Source organism: Prionailurus bengalensis, chromosome C2 (genome assembly GCF_016509475.1).
Source record: "Prionailurus bengalensis isolate Pbe53 chromosome C2, Fcat_Pben_1.1_paternal_pri, whole genome shotgun sequence".
NCBI lineage: Eukaryota > Metazoa > Chordata > Mammalia > Carnivora > Felidae > Prionailurus > Prionailurus bengalensis.
In genome coordinates, this window is record NC_057350.1 from 37,164,215 (window position 1) to 37,182,556 (window position 18,342).

Consider the following 18,342-nt stretch of genomic DNA (forward strand, 5'->3'; position numbering starts at 1 on the left):
CAGTCTTCAAACACACCAGTAGCACTCTCATTTGAGGCCCTTGTTATTTGTTTTTTCTCTTGCCTGGAATATACCAAATATCTGCTGTCTGTTCCATCAGGAACACAGTTCACTACTCAAATAATGACCTTCTCAGTATTTTCATTCCTTGCTGCATGATCTAGTAATGTAATCCTGATCTCACAACTCATTTAGATGTGAACTTTTCAAATCTGTGTCTGTATTCTCAGGGGTGTGTTTGTCTGTGTGGACTTGTAAGCTTTTTAATCTAGAAGGATGCTACAAGTCATGAATTTATCCCATGTGACTCAATTGAAGAATGAAATGTGTATTTTCAGCTCATATTTTTGGTTAAAATGTCATATTAAAACAAACAAACAAAAAACAGTGGCTCAGTGGATTAAGCACCCAACTTTTGATTTCAGCTCAGATCATAACCTCACAGTTGGTGAGTTTGAACCCCACCTCAGCCTCCCAGGCTCCATACTAATAGTTGGAAGCCTGCTTGGGATTCTCTTTCTCCCTCTCTCTCTGTCCCTCCCTCACTTTCACTGTCTCTCTCTCAAAAAATAAAAATAAAAACTTAATTTAAAAAACAGATAAAAAATCCAGAGGCTTAGTACCAATTCAAAATTTATTATTTTAATAAATTTGTAAAAAAAAGGGGGCTATTGATATTGAGATGGTACTCATCTTTCAAATATTCTTATGTTTAGATTGTCAGCATAGTCCATAGCAAAATCAATGAATTAAAAACTTTGAGATATATATTAACAATTTTGGCAAATAACTACTTTTTAGAATATGTTTTCAGTCTTGACTGAAGGCAAAGGAAATCACTTTATGATTTATTAGAATCCTTTCCATCAGTATAATTCTAAGTAGTAGCATTCTTTTTAGAACATGCAAGAAAATAAGCAACAGATTAGCAGCAAAACCCAGCGTAAGTGGATTAGCCATCTGAGCAGTCTTGAAGGTAATCCTTTTTATTTGGGAGAAAAACATACTAAATGGAGAATTTATACATCTGTGGTATTAAGCTTTATTAACAAAAGGAAATTGAAAATGACAATAGGTCTAAATGCTTTTTACGGAATATTAACTTTATTTCAGTGTATGGGCTTGAGTATTAAATATGATCCACAAAATTTAACTCTGTAACTATGTGTGAAGTCTCAAAATGAATCATACTCCATATGTGTAGAGAAATTGCTGGTCTTTTGTCTCAACAAAATTGACCACAAATTCATGAGCCTTATGTTTGGGTTGAGGAGAAAATTTAGTCCTGACCAATATACAATCTTGTCAGCTCTAATAAATTTAAAATGCAACTTGCGTAACATTTAGTCTTCAGAGATAATTGTTCCTGCTCTTTTCCAAACTGGCATCTGAGGGAATGTAGAAAGAACTTTTATGATCTTTAGATGTTGGCCTCATCTGGTCCTCTAAGGCCTCATTCTGGTCCTTGGGTGTAGGTGGTTTGATTGTCGTTGAGAAGAGAGAGGTCTCAGGACATTCTTTAGCATTCACAGTTGGTATATGGGATGCTGTTAATTGATCTTCCTGAGCTTGTTAAAGTCTATTGGCTGTTCCTTGGAAGGCACAGACTTTCTCAGTTCTTATACGAACATTGTAATGTTCTCCAACCATTCTCTTGGTTCAGGACATCCAATTTCATAAAAATTTAAAGAGTAGTCTTTCTGGACCTAAACTCAGCTCTGAGTTACCTAGAATACATACGATTTAAGGATTATGAAACCCTATCCTTAATGTTTTCTTATACAAACTTCATCACCTTCTTATCTCTGCTATGTTATCTACAGTTTCTTTTTTAAAAAATTTTAAAAGGGTATTTATTTATTTTGAGAAAGAGAGAGCAGGGGAGGGGCAAAGAGAAAGGGAAAGAGAGAAAATCCCGAGTAAGATTTGCCCTGTCAGCACAGAGCGTGATGCGCGGGGCTCCATCTAACAAACTGTGAGATTTTGACCTGAACTGAAACCAGGAGTCAGACGCTTAAGTGACTGAACCACCCAGGCACCACTTATCTACATTTTATTAAATTCACTCCATGCTATATATAAACACTAAGAATAGAAATGTCATCTCTGAGAACCAGGACACATAAAGGAAGGATTTGGACATTTTTCTCATATCCTAAATCATAGATATAACAGAATTATGTATTATCTTATATCTTTCTTCCTTACCAGTCAAGGTCCATGGTTAATCCTGAATCTCAGACACATTATCTTCTTTATAGTAAAGAATTTATGACTTATTTTCTCTGTTTCAAGATTTACTAATGAAGCATGAAGTAAATTAAAAGATGATGTCTTTGTTTAAAGATAGATTTTTCAACTCTATTATCTTGTTAAAGACATCGCAATCCTATGCCTTTCATTTAGAGGTGATAAAATTTATGATTTAGCCTTCGTAGGGGAAAAGTGCAAAAGAACATTAATTAAGGGTGAAATTAAAATGTATCAATTTGATATTTTCAATTATTCTCTTTCTATTGTAAATCTTCCTGTCTCTACAAATTCTCTACTCTAGTGTCAGCTATTATAGTCCCTCAATAAAGTGGAAACTGGGTTCTTTATCCCAAACCTACTTTTTAAATTCCTTTTTTATTCCTTGCTGCTCCATGTTTTTCTTGATTTACCTGATTATTGGGTAAAAAATACCATTTTATACCTAGCCAGGTCCCCAAAACAATATTTTCTACATGAGGGTCATGACCCATTTTTATTTGTCATGATATTAATTTAGTTGGTTCAGTTGAAAGAAAGAAAAAAAAAAGAGGAAAAAATAAAGAATAGTGAAAAAGAAAGAAAGAAAGAAAGAAGAGAAAAAGAAAGAAAAGAAGGAAGGATGTATAGAGGGGGAATATTGAAAAAATTAAAGGGAATACAAAATAGAAAAGGATAAGTAATATAATTTTAGTTAAATTTTATTTGTTTGCATGTGAAAGTGTATATTCATGTTGTGCAATGACATAAGTATATTTCTTAGTTTAGTTATAGGTAAAAGAGGATGAAAAATTTTTGTTTTAACCTTTAGAAAATACTGCCATAGCCTCTTTCTGAAAGATATAAATTACATAGGCATAGCAAGTTTCTCTTCTAGGTGGGTCTTATGTAGCGTATGTGTGTGTGTGTGTGTGTGTGTGTGTGTGTGCGTGTGTGTGTGTGTGTGTGTGTGTGTATACACATGGAGGATGGGCAAGACTTTATGAGCATGTTTACTCAAAAACAGAAAGTTTAAAAAATTTTTTTAAATGTTTATTTATTTTTGAGGGAGAGAGAGCGAGAGAGCATGAGCAGAGGAGGGGCAGAGACAGAGGGAGACACAGAATCCAGAGCATGATCCAGGCTCTGAACCTGACATGGGGCTCAACACCACGAGCTATGAGATCATGACCTGAACTGAAGCCAGATGCTTAACCAACTGAGCCACCCAGGTGCCCCAGAAAGCTGGTTTAAAAAATTATTTATTTTGAGAGAGAGAGAGAGAGAGTGCATACACGTGCATGAAGGGGTGAGGCAGAGAGAGAAGGAGAGACAGATCCCAAGCAGGCTCCCCACTGTCAGTGCAGAGCCCAATGCAGAGCTCAAACTCAGGAACTGTGAGATCATGACCTTAGCTGAAATCAAGAGCCTGACCAGTTCAACTTACTGAGCTCCCCAGTCTCCCCAGAAGGATAGATTTATGAGTCAGCATCTCAATCTCAATCTCTTCCAAGTTCTCCCTCAGGTTCTCATTTCAGGGTTTGCCTTTAGCTATTTGACTTGAGAGAGAAATGCATGACATCTGATCTAGATTACAAGAAGCAGTGTGGCATCATGTTCTGGTTCTGTAAGATCTCTTAAGCTACTGTTAGCTACTATATACTTAATTGTGCAGTCTCTTTCTGGCTCATTTGTTTGATAACTTTCTTCAATTTGTTGTCTCTATATAGTCCACAAGTCATTTTGGCCCAAAATTCTGCTATTGGAATTGGATCTTCCCTATGAGAAGTTGTGGTCATGACTCATGTATGTGATACCAAAATAGTCAAACACGAAGCTAGAGCAATCCAAATATAATGATAAGTCTATCTTTTTTTCCCACTTGAGTAGCATGTGCACTTTATATACACCAATTACTCATTAGAGACCTGGTTTCCTCTTCTGTATATTAAGGAACCAAAAACAATTTAAATATCTAATTATGGTTTGCCTTATTTTGCAGCTAACCAGCAACAACCAAGATGTAAAATTCTAGGGACCACAATCTAGAGAACTTCATGAAGAATGGGAGGATTTCCTCCCACTTAACCCCACTCACACAAGGAAGGTGGGATTGTAAGCTTACCATAAGATACATTGATTGATTAAGTAATTATATTTGGTAGTGAAGGCAAATAGTCCATTGGTCATTGATAGAATACAAATTTACCACAAGTTTGTGGTAAATTGGCTGAATCAGGCAATAATAGTAAAGCAGAGAGCCTGAGGCCAATAGAGTCTGCAGTGTAGAAGTAGATACCTGATATGCCAAAAAACAAACAAACAAACAAAAACAAAAACAAAAACCAAAAAACAAAACGAAACAAAAAAAGCAAAACCCACTGACAGTAACAAACAGCAATTTCAAGAACACTGATATTAGGGATTAGGCAAACTGTGCAAACTGATAGTAGAATTTTTGACTACTCAATGTACAATCAGCAATTGTACTGTGTAATTGTGCTGTGTAATCACAGCAATAAGGGGGTTAGGAATGAAAAGGGAAAATTGACACTTATTGGCTATATATTAGGAGCAGAGTTTGCTACTTTTGCATAGAGTATAGAATATTTTCTCTCCTCTTCCTCCACAAATTTCCTCTGCTTACTTTTACCTCTTTTCTGATACTCTTGTTCCAAATTCAGTGGTATGAAAACAGAAAGCTGAGTTAATCACACACTTCAGTTCATAGCCCACTATTATTATTTGTTAGTACAGGACCTTCTTGTTTGATTTTATATTTTTGTACTTTATCTTTGATCTCATTTCCTGTCCCCAATGCAGACACCTATTCTATAGTTTTTTTCTCCCTCAGTCCATATCTCTTGGTCCTGTCAATTCAGCCTTCAATAACCCTGGCAATTATACCCATCTTATCTAGTCTAACTGCTATGCCTTTATTCTGGTCCTCATTACTTTGATCTTTATAAGAACTCCATAAGAATTTGGATTTTAGAATTAACTCTTCTCTGCAATTTTTTGTCTTCCACTCTGGCCTATCCTATACATAAATGACTTATTTAAGCTAGATTCTCTAAAAGCTCATTCTTACTTGGAAATTCTTGTACTTTTGGATGAGTTCACCAAGGGGATGCTATCCAGAGAAAGGAAATGACAAGTTCTGAATAGAGCAGGAGAGAAAATCCAAACCAGTATATGGTTTAGCTCAAGTCTACCTTCAACCCTCAGACTGCACTGGAGAATGAACTATTCCACATAGCTAGTGCCCCCATGGGCCAACCTTGTATATCTCTATGTCAGTCAGTCATTTTGCCTATGGAGTCCCTTCAGGCAGGAGGAACATAACATTATGGCTGAAGGCAACTTTGAGCCATGAGTAGCTAACACAGCAGCAGCAACCATTCTGAGAAGGAATAGGTTCAACTGCTCAGAAAAAGCTATCTGACCAGAGCATCAAACAGATTCACTACACCATCCACGTGATCTTCTAAGACTCTTTTACTCCTTGCTCACAATCCAGTGGCTTCCTACAATATTTGATATTAATTCCAAATTACATATCACGACATACTTTTGCTCCCTTTCAATTTATCCATCTTTTCACTCTATCCATGTGGACCTATTTTCAATTTTTATTTTAATTTTTTAATTTAAATTCAAGTTACTTAATATACAGAGTAGTCTTGGCTTCAGAGTACAACCCAGTGATTTATCTCTTACATATGACACCAAGTTCTCATCTCAAAAAGTCCTCTCCTTAATGCCTGTTGCCCTTTTAACCCATCACCTCTGCCACCTTACCTCCAGCAACCCTCAGTTTGTTCTCTGTATTTAAGAGTCTCCTACAATTTGTCTTCCTCTCTGTTTTTATCTGATTTTCCTTCTCCTATGTTATCTGTTGTGTTTCTCAAATTCCACATATGAGTGAAATCATATGATATTTGTCTTCCTTTGACTGACTTATTTCATGTAGCATAGTACACTCTATGTTGTTGCCAGTGGCAAGATTTCATTCTTTTTCATGGCAGAGTAGTATTCCATTATGTATACATGATATATATGTATGTATGTATGTATGTATATATATGTATATGTATATATATGTATGTATATATTATACATATAATGTATATATGTATAATATATACATATATAATATATATACATATTACATTAATATACATATTACATTATAATATATAATATATATACATGTCTTGTTGTCTACTGAAAGGACAACAGGAAAAGTAGTTAACTTTCTTGAGCCACACTTTCTTCCATTGTCCTTTACCCATGATGTCCTTGGCACGATCACTTCAATTTTTTGAACTTTGATTTTCCTGCTTAACCCTTCAAAGATACTTCTACATATGTATTACTTCATCTTTGCTTGCCTCTGTATTAGTTTTTTGCAATTCACATGCACACAACACATATGTACACAGCACAAACACTGTCACTCAAGCAATACCACATAATATCTAGCATAGCTATCATGTTAACATGCAGCTGTTTATATAAAGAAATTGGTGCCCTTCATTTAGATGTAGTTAAGACCAATGCTTTTACCTAATCCTCTATAGAATATCTTATTTTTTCATCCATGTCTCTTTTTTCTTCATTGCAAATTAATCTGAGTCAAATGGTCATTTTTTAATGGTGGTTCATGGGTACTAACTACATGCCCTCTGTTTGCAACTGCTTACTCTTCAAACTCAAATGTAGAGACTTCATCAAATATACCTCTGTGTTGTATGGAACTGCATCTTATTTATTCCATAAATCTTTGGCTCCTGCTTTTGATAGAAAAAGAGTAACTGCTAAGTTGAATTCTACCAGAGAAAGTCTTCTTCACTTTTCAAAAGTCATGGATTCTAAGTAACTTTCTGGGTTATACTTTCAGACATGCCTCTGGCTATTGCATCCTGAGGTTTTTCTTTTTAACAGTTTCATTTCCACTGGGCCAGTGCTACATAAGCACTGCCTAGAAAGGCTTTTGGTATAAAAGTGTTGACAGAAGCTTGAATCAGGTTCAGCATAGGTCACAAGGATGACAAAGGGAAAGTGACCTAGAAATGAGCCCAGCACTAATTAGTGACAATAGGAGCTGGAATAATATTACCTCTTCCATGTTTAACATGTATTTTGTTCAATCTACCACATTACAGGTACTTGCACCTTTAATTCTCAGGGTTATCCTTATGAAACAAATAGGATTTCCATTTCATAGATGAGTTTTAAGCAATTTGTCTGAGAACCTTGAGCCTGTAAATGGCAGGGCTGGGATGTGCCTCAGTGCCATCTTCTTAGCTAAATAGGTATTTGATCTAAACTTTCTGATTAGCTTTCTCTCTCTCGATTTACCATGCACTTGTATCATGCCCATATGTGCCAGGCACTGTTTTTAGGGCATTAAAAGTACCTAAGATATTTACTTATAATAATCCTATAATTAATGCATTAAGTCCTCATTTTAGAGAAGAGGAAACTGGGACCAAAAATGTTCAGTACTTGCTCAAGATTACACAGCAGATTTATACTTCATTTTCAATAGGTAGACATGTGTAACTAGATTCTGGAATGTAATAAAGTCCTTGAATTTTCTGAAATTTAGTTTGGTTTTAAAATATGCTTATAGTAAGAAGTAGAAATTTTAGTTTGAGCTCTAGCTATCAATTGTCCATGCCTGGAAGACATTTACCTTTTAAGCCTCGGTTGCTCTAAGTGCCACTACCACTATTTCCTTTTGGCAGCTACTAGATTTTCAGGCTGAGGAACTTGGGATTAATAATGGTTTCTAGAAGATGTACATTAGAGATCCAATATATTTCATTGATGACACATGCCCTACTTCCTCAATATCCTTCATTCTACTCAAGGCTCTTTGTGACTGGAAGAAAGAAAATACTTTGCAGCATCCCTAGAACTGCAGGCTGCTGACAAGGACCATTAACTAATTTAGATTTAAGTGTCTGTGGAATTGCTCGATAGAACTACTGCAGCAGTGCCAGGGGTTAATAAAGGTTTGCCTCTATCAGGGAGTCTCCAGCTCTGCCTGTGTCTCGTATTTCTTCTCACTATAACTTAATGCACTGGAAACTTTGTGGTGTGTGTGTGTGTGTGTGTGCGTGCGTGCGTGCGTGTGTTTATTGTTTAGATGAACACATGATGTGGTTTGAATAAAACGTAGATTTTACAGTATACAATCAGGTGGATAATTTGTTACATGTACAGCATTAAAGAGATCAGGAAAAATGTGTTATTGGTTACACGGGTCCTCTATGATGTTATTTGGCATGATGTTCTTCACATGAATTGCTCTGACAGTTTTTATATCTTGTCATTGCATGCAATGGCAGTGTGCAAATAGGTTTGCCACATAGGAATTACCTGTCCCACAAGTTCATTTTCAATGGCATTCTAAAGATCAACCATCCTTGCAGGAGTTAAGAAAGATTTATAGAATCATTACAATGCAAATCCTTAGACAAAAATTACTGACAGTTTTGTGTAGAAAAGAATATAAAGAAGTTCATTATTTTAATATTTTATATATTTTTTAGATTTAACTGATATACAATAAAATATAAAAATCAAATTTCCATAAAATCAAATTTTAATATCTTTTCTCCACATGTTAAACAACAGATCCTTACAAACACTTGTAAGGAGGCTATACTACAACCAACAAATAACTAGCATTTGCTTATTTTTATTTTATTATTTTTTAAAATTTATTTATTAATAATTTTTTGTCAAGTTAGCTGTTATACAGTGTATACAATGTATTCTTGGCTTCGGCAGTAGATTCCGGTGATTCATCACTTACATACAACACCCAGTGCTCACCCCAACAAGTGCCCTCCTTAATGTCCATCACCCATTTTCCTCGCCCCCTCCAGGTCCCACCATCATCAACCCTCAGTTTGTTCTCTATATTTAAGAGTCTCTTATGGTTTGCCTCCCTCTCTGTAACTTATTTTTCCTTCCCTTCCCCTGTGGTCTTTTATTAAGTTTCTCAAATTCCACATGTGAATGAAAATATATATCTGTCTTTTTGTTTAAGTGGTAGAAATGCCAACCTACTATTCGTTATACAAAGCTGCGATTTACATAGATGATAATCTGAATATAGATTATCAAAAAACTAGAAATTCGGATATTTTCATATTTTTAAATCTGCATTTACGAGGTTAGAATGGAAGAGAGCCAAAGCATAAGAGACTCTTAAAAACTGAGAACAAACTGAGGGTTGATGGGGGGGGGGTGGGAGGGAGGGAAGGGTGGGTGATGGGTATTGAGGAGGGCACATTTTGGGATGAGCACTGGGTGTTGTATGGAAACCAATTTGACAATAAACTTCATATATTGAAAAAAAAGAAAAAAAAAGAAATATGCATTTACTTGGATTTATTAAAATGTTGGTGAGAAAAAAACTAGCATCTTATTTTTCAGTTGAATGTGTATACAGACATATTCTATATGTGAATATAGTGCATTTATGCACAACATATAAGTGATACCATTCCTATACAGTGTTTAAAAACAGCAAGAGCGGGGCGCCTGGGTGGCGCAGTCGGTTGAGCGCCCGACTTCAGCCAGGTCACGATCTTGTGGTCCGTGAGTTCGAGCCCCGCGTCAGGCTCTGGGCTGATGGCTCAGAGCCTGGAGCCTGTTTCCGATTCTGTGTCTCCCTCTCTCTCTGCCCCTCCCCCGTTCATGCTCTGTCTCTCTCTGTCCCAAAAATAAATAAACGTTGGAAAAAAAATAATAAAAACAGCAAGAGCTATTACCTGATTTGCTTCCCTTGCACAGTTGGACTGATGATGTATTTTCCATTACTTTGTGGATGTACATGGCATTTTATTATATGTTACTTTATAGGCTAAACAATACGACAGTATTTATTATTATGCTTCTGCATTTTTAAAGGATTGTAGATGCAATTTAAAGATCAGGTACATAAAGGAAATATAATAAAAACAAAATCTGCATTCCAAAGGCCTCAAAGTGGAAATGCCTAGATTAGAAGTTTGAAATATAGTTGATTGAAGTCAATTAGGATATAATTTGAGATTTCTGGCTCATAAGTTTCTAACAGATTGTTAATTCCTTGAGGATAGTGTAGACTAAATTTTCTTACATAATATAAAGATCCACTACAGACTATATTTTTTTGAATAATATTAAGATTAATAAAATATTTGTTAAATAAATGAACTCAATGTTTTGAAGAAAAATCTCCATGTATTTTGTACTGACTTTACTCTCTCCATCTTCCTTTCATAGCCTCCTTTACAGATCAAGTTCTTGTTCTTGTGATATGCAAGCCCTGCTGTCACTTCCTTTTCCTAAATCTTTCATAGACTGAAACACTGTAAAGCACAGTTTAAAACTTTCCAGAACTTCACATTGCCTACAGGGAAAAGTCTGTATTTTTAAATAGAGTTTAATGGCAATAAAAACCTTTCCCTAATTTACTGCCTTAAGTCTTACGTCATTTTAACATTCATTCTACCAACTCTTCTTCCCAATCTCTTTCTTCTATTTCTGTTTTAGTGAGCCTACAACCTTAGTGCATTGAACTTCTTTTTAATTTTGTTTTATTCCCCCCAAACTACACTAGTCCATAATGATGCAAATATAAAGCACAGTCCCTATTTACTTGCATATCTGCTTGACTCATGGCTTTCACATTTCTCTTCTGTCTCTTTCAGACAAGTGAAATGATACTCATTTTCATGACCTGATTTTTCTTGGAAGCCATTCCAAATGTCAAAGAAAGAACTAATTATTTCTGCCTCTGTCCATATTACTGACACAGGCCTAATAACTCTGAGATATGGTTAGTTACATACATTGAGTGTTCCCTGAATTTTGATGTCGTTGAGCTCAGGGACCATATTTTACTAATATTTGTATTGCTAATAGAAAACACTGTGGTTTACATGTAATATATATTCAGTGATTGCTTGGCTGTCAATTTTATTAAAAAAATAAAGTATCCACATGTTTGGATCCATTTTAACTAATGTGATACTGCTCCCACCCCCTCAAATACTCTCTGCAATAGTATAACATAAATATGTATGTATATATGTAGGCATACAAATAGAAGCATCTATGGCTACAAAAATATTAGGAACTGGTGATTATGATTTTAGTGACAGTTTAGCTTCATATTTCAATTTAACACTAAACCTACCATCTATGTAAAATATTTTAATATTAAATGCATAAAGGATATATCATAGTATATAAATTACCATTAAAAATGCAATTATATAGTGTGCTTGGCTGGCTCAGTCTGTAGAACATCCAACTCTTGATCTCAGTGTCATGAATTCAAGTTCAGAGCCTACTTAAAACATGCAATTATGCATATAAACAAAAATTTTCTAATGCAGCATTTAATTTGATCTTAATTATAACCTATGATTATATACAATTATAAATAATAATTATATAATTTATATGCGTATATTATATATAATACATACTATATATAAAACAATTAATATACTCATATATTACTCATATAAAATTAGTAATAAAAGAATACTGCGGTGATATTTTCTTTGGAACAAGACTTATAAGTTGCTTAAAAGAAATTGTCACAAGGTAATTATTTTCCTTGAGACATAAATTTTTTGTTGTTGATATTATCTGAAATGACTTTTATGATGTCCTTTGATACATATTGATAATTTGAGAATATTAGTTGGTGTGTATATGGCATAATCTGTGAAGATCCTTACATTATTTTAAGGAATATTGAATATTTTATCTATTACAAACTATCCCCAAATAATCAATGTTGGAGAACAATGATATATTAATACTCAGAATATGAATATAGTGTTTCTGTTTCCAAAGACATAGTAGCATATATATTGTACTTAAAAAAAATTAAAACTAACTTCATACTTAAATTGTCTTTTCTGGAAAATGTAATCAACTTAGACACAAGAGGCAAGAACATTTGACATTTACTCCATGAGACACAAAAGGAAAAGCAAATGTACTTTGAAGGACATTGGCCTGTGGCATAAACAATTGAAGAAGGAAACAATAAAAACAACCATTTAGTTAGGTGTATGCCAAATTATTTAAAAAAAGTGGGAGAGATGTATCAAAATTGTCAACAATGTTCACTTACTCCAGTATCTGATAAGAGTAAAATAGAGCATAAAGGAATAAAAAGCAACACATTCAGCTCATTAGAGACTTACAAAATTTTCATGCTCAATTTGAAATACGTAAGAATTAGGAAATAAGCACTATAGAATGTTATAAAACATTTTTGTCTGTGTTACACATTAAAATTACATTATTATTGAGCATACACAAACTCACAAACATAGACATATATGGTACAACATGAGAGAGACACAGAGAGAGGAAGAGAGAGAAAGCGAGGTATCCATTTTTATTATGTACAGCAAGAAAAGCCCCCGAAGTATAGTATTGCATTGAAATACCACACCCTCCTAGTTTTCCTCTTCCTACTTCTGATTCTCTTTTGCTAGATTTTTCTACTTTTCCCAACCACAAAATATTGAATCATAAATTGTCCAGGTGTAATCTCAATTCTCATTTTTCTCTATACACAATCCCTTAGTTATCTCATCCACATCCATTTTATATACTGCCTCTGAAATGATAACCAGGAAATTTTAAATCTCTATTAAATTTCTCTTCTAAACTTTACCCTTATATATAGAACTATATTTGCAACATTCTACTCGGATTCTTTAAGGACAATTTCAAATCTAACTCCCAAAACAAAATTATTTTGGTTTTCTTACATATTACCAGCTCCTCCCCCATTTCCATAAGTGAGACCATCACACAGTTACTTGTTCTATCCAAATAATTCCTCTGTGACTCAAGAGTTACTTGATATTTTAAAATAAAATTATGAAAAGATCAGAAAAAAAACTTATCAAATATTTAATTGACTGTCATGCAGAAAACATGATTAATGAAGAATTAGAGGAGCTACTGATGTTGTCCACAGAAAGTGTAATCCTACTCACAAAATGTCTACCCTGAAATTATCCATAATTGAAAGTATATTTGAGGTTACCACTAACTATATGTAATTTTACTTTCCTATTTGACATTAAAATCTTACTCTAGAAGATGCAACTCCACCATTTATAATCTTTTTTTCTTTCATTTTTTTCAACATATTAATTATAATTTGTTCTAATATGTGGTAGAGTTAGTAGTTAGTCCTACTTATATATTTATTGTCTTTTAAAAACTATTCTTGCATGTTTATTTGTCTATATTGATTGGTATCAATTTGTGCAGATCCATAAAAAAAAACTTCTATTTATTTTTTAATGCAGTTGCTTTAAATTTATAAATTAATTGGAACTCACACCTTTATAACATGTAGTCATCTACAAAAAGTATCTTTCTAGGGGCACCCGGGTGGCTCAGGTGGTTAAGCATCCAACTCTTGATTTTGACTTAGGTCATGATTTCATGGGTTCGTGGGATCAAGCCCTGTATCAGGTCTTGAGCTGACAGTGCTAACAGCATGGAGACTGCTTGGGATTCTCTCCCTCCTCTATCTCTGTCCCTTTCCCCACTCACAATATCTCTCTCCAAATAAACAAACAAACAAACAAAACATTCAATTCTACTTGTGTATCTGTTAAGAGTGTCCTTTAGTTTTTCTTACATGTTTTGCATATTTTGGGTTTTTGTTGTTGTTGTTCATGTTAGCTTCTTCCTAACTATTTTTGTCTTCTTTATTTCTATTGTAAATGAGCTTTCTCTACAATTGTATCTTCTAACTGGTTATTTTGTGTATAATGAAGGCTATTGATTTCTGTATGCTAATCCTATGCCCTGTTATCTTAATGAATGTTTTACTGTGTGAAAGTTGAATTTGTTTTAATTTCCTTTATATTTCCTCTATTATTCATGAATTATTTATATCTTTCTTAAAACTTTCATGCAGTTAGATATTTTCTAATTATCTTGTTGTTCTTGAGTTCTAGTTTAATAATGCTGTGGTCAGTAATGATTATCTCCATTATTTTAGTCTTTTGCCAGACAGGCCTGAACTGGTAGGAGGAGATACAGATTAAATTAGAGTTTAGATAAATGTTTTAATTTATATCAGATGAGAAATTTAATATCCGAAAGCCAAAGTCTCTTAATTCCCAAAGGTAAATGTAAAAGCTGTGAATCTGCATAAAGTATTGCCAAGGTGAGTAACATTGCTAGAGAGTCACATTAAAAAAAGTAAAGCTTCGTGTCTTAATGAATGTACCTGGCTGAATTCAGCACTTTCAATGAACATTATAAAATCATATATTCTAGAACAATGGAGATGGTTTGGGGAAGACCAGTGCTGAAAGGGAAGGGGCTAATACTGGGCCAGGGAGTACACAACTATCCAAACTCAAGATTCTATAAGGAAATAGAGAAACTAGGTAGTGAGAAAAGGAAGTCATAATCTCTAGCCATGATGATTCAAGAAATAGGAAAGTAACTACAAAAAGATTGCTGAGTCTTGATAATGTAGTGCTCCCTTATCCAAAGCAATTAAATATGGCTACACATCCACATCTTAGTGAGAACACCCACTTGCTACACTCACACACTGTAAACTAGGATGAATACAGCATGACTAACCCAAGGTCTGTCATCCACTCCAGGAACTAACTGTATATTTGAATAAGAATTGATTTGGAGGGGCAGCTGGGTGGCTTAGTTGGTTAAGCGTCCGACTTCGGCTCAGGTCATGATCTCATGGTCTGTGAGTTCGAGCCCCGCATCGGGCTCTGTGCTGACTGCTCAGAGCCTGGAGCCTGTTTCAGATTCTGTGTCTCCCTCTCTCTGACCTTCCCCCGTTCATGCTCTGTCTCTCTCTGTCTCAAAAATAAATAAACGTTAAAAAAATTAAAAAAAAAAAGAATTGATTTGGAAATGACAGGGATTTTTGTAATACAATCTCATTATTGTACAATCTCATTTCTGCTCCGTTAAGGGTGGCATATTTGTACATACTTAGTAGACTTGGGTATACACTGATGCTTCCTGTTTTTTAAGGTCAGTTCTATTTTCATATATTATATTGGATCTCAGGTTGTATGGAGGACTTAAGGTTGTTTGCTTAGTGTACTATTCATAAAATGCATTTGGGGGCTGCCTGGGTGGCTCAGGCAGTTAAGCATCAGACTCGACTTTAGCTCATGTCATGATCTCAGTTTTGTGAATTCAAATCCCACATTGGGCTCTGGGCTGACAGCATGGAGCCTGCTTGGGATTCTCTCTCTCTCAAAAATAAACAAACAAACATAAAAATAAATAAATAAAATGCATTTGGTAAAAACTCATGGTAAAATTTTCCTTTTAAGGAACGTTTCTTTGGAATACAAGAAATAGAGTAGATAAACCAACTATGAAGGTTTTGCAATAAATAATAGTACACAGATAGTCATAGCATGCGAGTTACAGATGATCATGTTTTTATAAAGAATGTGGTAATGAAATGAAACTTTTAATTTGATGTATTATACATGATTACAGATCAAACATCTAAACAACCTAGTTTATTCATTTGGGTAAACCACTTAACCATTTGACCCTTTTGTCTCATCAGTAATAGGGAGAAAATAAAATCTCTTTTGACTATTTCCCAAGCTATTGTGGGAACAAATTAAGATAGTGATTATAAAATAAAGGCTTTTGAAAAATAAAAGTTACAATAAAAAATTAGATGCCATTGTAATTAGTTGTAAATGTTAATGAGCTCTCATAAATGTCTAAAATTAATATTACTTTCACTCTAAAAAGCCAAGTAGTATTTTTCTTTTCAGCCCCTCTTTATTTTTTATTCTTTGGTATTTCCAAATGAACACATGGAATCTGCCTTTATTACATATATTAGTATGTACATACTATCTGCCTTTATTACATATATTAGTATGTACATACATATACAAATTCAAAACACACACTTACACAACATAGACACATTTTTCTCTGACATATAGGTGACTTTTTTCTTTGTAACTATATGCTTTTCCAACATAACTATTCATCTTTGAGTTGTTTTTTTTTTTCTTCCCTCATGGCCAAACCAAACTGACCAGGTAATTAACATAAGCAGATTAAAAAGACCATGGTTGCACTTTATAGACCATAGATAAACATTACAGCTTTTAAAATTTAATACATCTGCTTGCTGCATTTATTTCCATTGTGTTAAGCAAGCCTTTCATCACAGTCATTAATCAAGGTAGATGATGTATTGTTGCACCATAGCTACTATGACATATGAAAGATTCCATAGCCAATTAGCTGCAGAAGGTTATGTGAGATCAGGAGGTCTAGGTTTCTGTCCATCTTCAGTTGCTAACAGACATTGTGACTTTGGGCTAGACTCTGTCATTTTGAAACTGTTTTCTTTCAGATAAAACAAGGTAATAGGGATAAGATGATCTTTCTGATCACTTCTAGTTTTAATGTTTTATGATGCTAGGGAACATTAATAATTTTGAAATCAAACCCTTATCTTAGACCTGGATTCTCTGAGGAACATGGGACAGCCTGAAATATGCCATAAAGGATTATTTAATTGTAATTTCCTTAACTTTTACAAGGTTACAGAGCTCTGCTACCATATCCTCAATAGAGGGGAAATGCCAAGATTATGAAAATGATACAACATCCCCAAAACAACAACAACTAAAACAAAAATCTTGACGACTAGATCTTTTGGTTTTATAACCAGGGAACAAAAATATAACTTTGAGAAAAGCATGATGAGAGTTCAAGTAAAAAATATGAAAGCATCCAATCACTCGATAAAACTTTGCCAACTACTATTGGCACAATTTAAAATTCATTGTCTACTAGAAAAGGCTATAGAAATCAATGTTGAACCTAAGAAGAATTGCAGACAAGATGGCACCTAAAAGCCTATCAATATCTCATTTCTGATGGCATGTTAAATTTTTCATATAATATGACTTCTTTACTTTATGTAATGAGATTTCTTTCTTTTCCCCAATGTGGGACATAGGAAAACTTACCTTATCCATATAAGCAAGGTAAAAGATGTATAAATATGTGATGATCTTCATAAATGTATGATGCCTCTCCTAAACAGAAGAGTGGTTGTGGTGAAGATGCCCATCCGAGTGCGAGAATGCATTGGTGCTCTTTGTGTGAGAGTGGTATATTTATCTTAAAAACCACCAATAGGCAGTGATGTGTCACCTCCTAGGTGCTTACATAGCATAGGACTCCAGAATATTTTCCTGAATGGGTACTAAATCAGTAATGTATCCTAGCAGGGGTTTGTAATCTAAATCTGATCAGGGCAAAATAAAACCATCACCAAGATGGAAAGACTGGAGGATGTGTAGGAAGAAAGGTTTTACACACAGAGTGTAGGAAGTAAATAAGTCTCTTGACTTCAGAGCAAGGAAGTGAGATATATTTTTCACTTGGATCCTCTGGACATGTGAAAATCCCCTGAGAGCTCAAGCCTATATAGGGGAAACTAAAGGCTATATTGGAGAAACTAAAAAACTATATTGAAGAAACTAAAATAATTTTATTTAGAAAATTTAATAAAACAAAATAACAGTTTTTGTTAATTTTTGTTGAAAATTTGATGTAAAAATTTAAGTTAATGTAAACTGTACTCATTTTGTTTCTCATGACATCTTATAGAGGCCATGTTATTTTAAAAGCAATGATATATACACTTCTCCAAGGAAACCAATCTATGTATTTTCAGATTTAATACATGTTTCAGTACAGAACAAAAACAAAACAAAAAATAAATAAAAGTAAAAAAAAGTCCAAACACTTACAAGATGGCTTTAAAATGTTGTATTTTTACTATTCTAAACCATTGTTTCAAATTTTAATTTCAAATGTGAATTTATATTAGTTTATTATTTCTATTTTGAAAACTCATTATAAACCAGCATGAAAAAACTTGCATTTCAAAAACAGAAATAATGTTAAATTAGATCTTATGAATTCTTCATGAGATCAAATTTAATGCAATTATTTTTAGAATTACTAGTTAGTAAATACATTTTCTTAGATAGGATTTTCTAAGGTGCTAAT

The 18,342-nt window shown here is 34.0% G+C and overlaps 1 long non-coding RNA gene across 1 annotated transcript; it reads right to left on the reverse strand.

The window, feature by feature from the left end:
* Positions 1-12,633: 12,633 nt before the first annotated feature.
* On the reverse strand, positions 12,634-16,468 carry LOC122492341. Its single transcript, XR_006299590.1, has 2 exons — positions 16,219-16,468; positions 12,634-12,883 (listed from the first exon to the last, which is right to left on the reverse strand). It is a non-coding gene; the product is annotated as an uncharacterized LOC122492341 (long non-coding RNA).
* Positions 16,469-18,342: the final 1,874 nt, after the last annotated feature.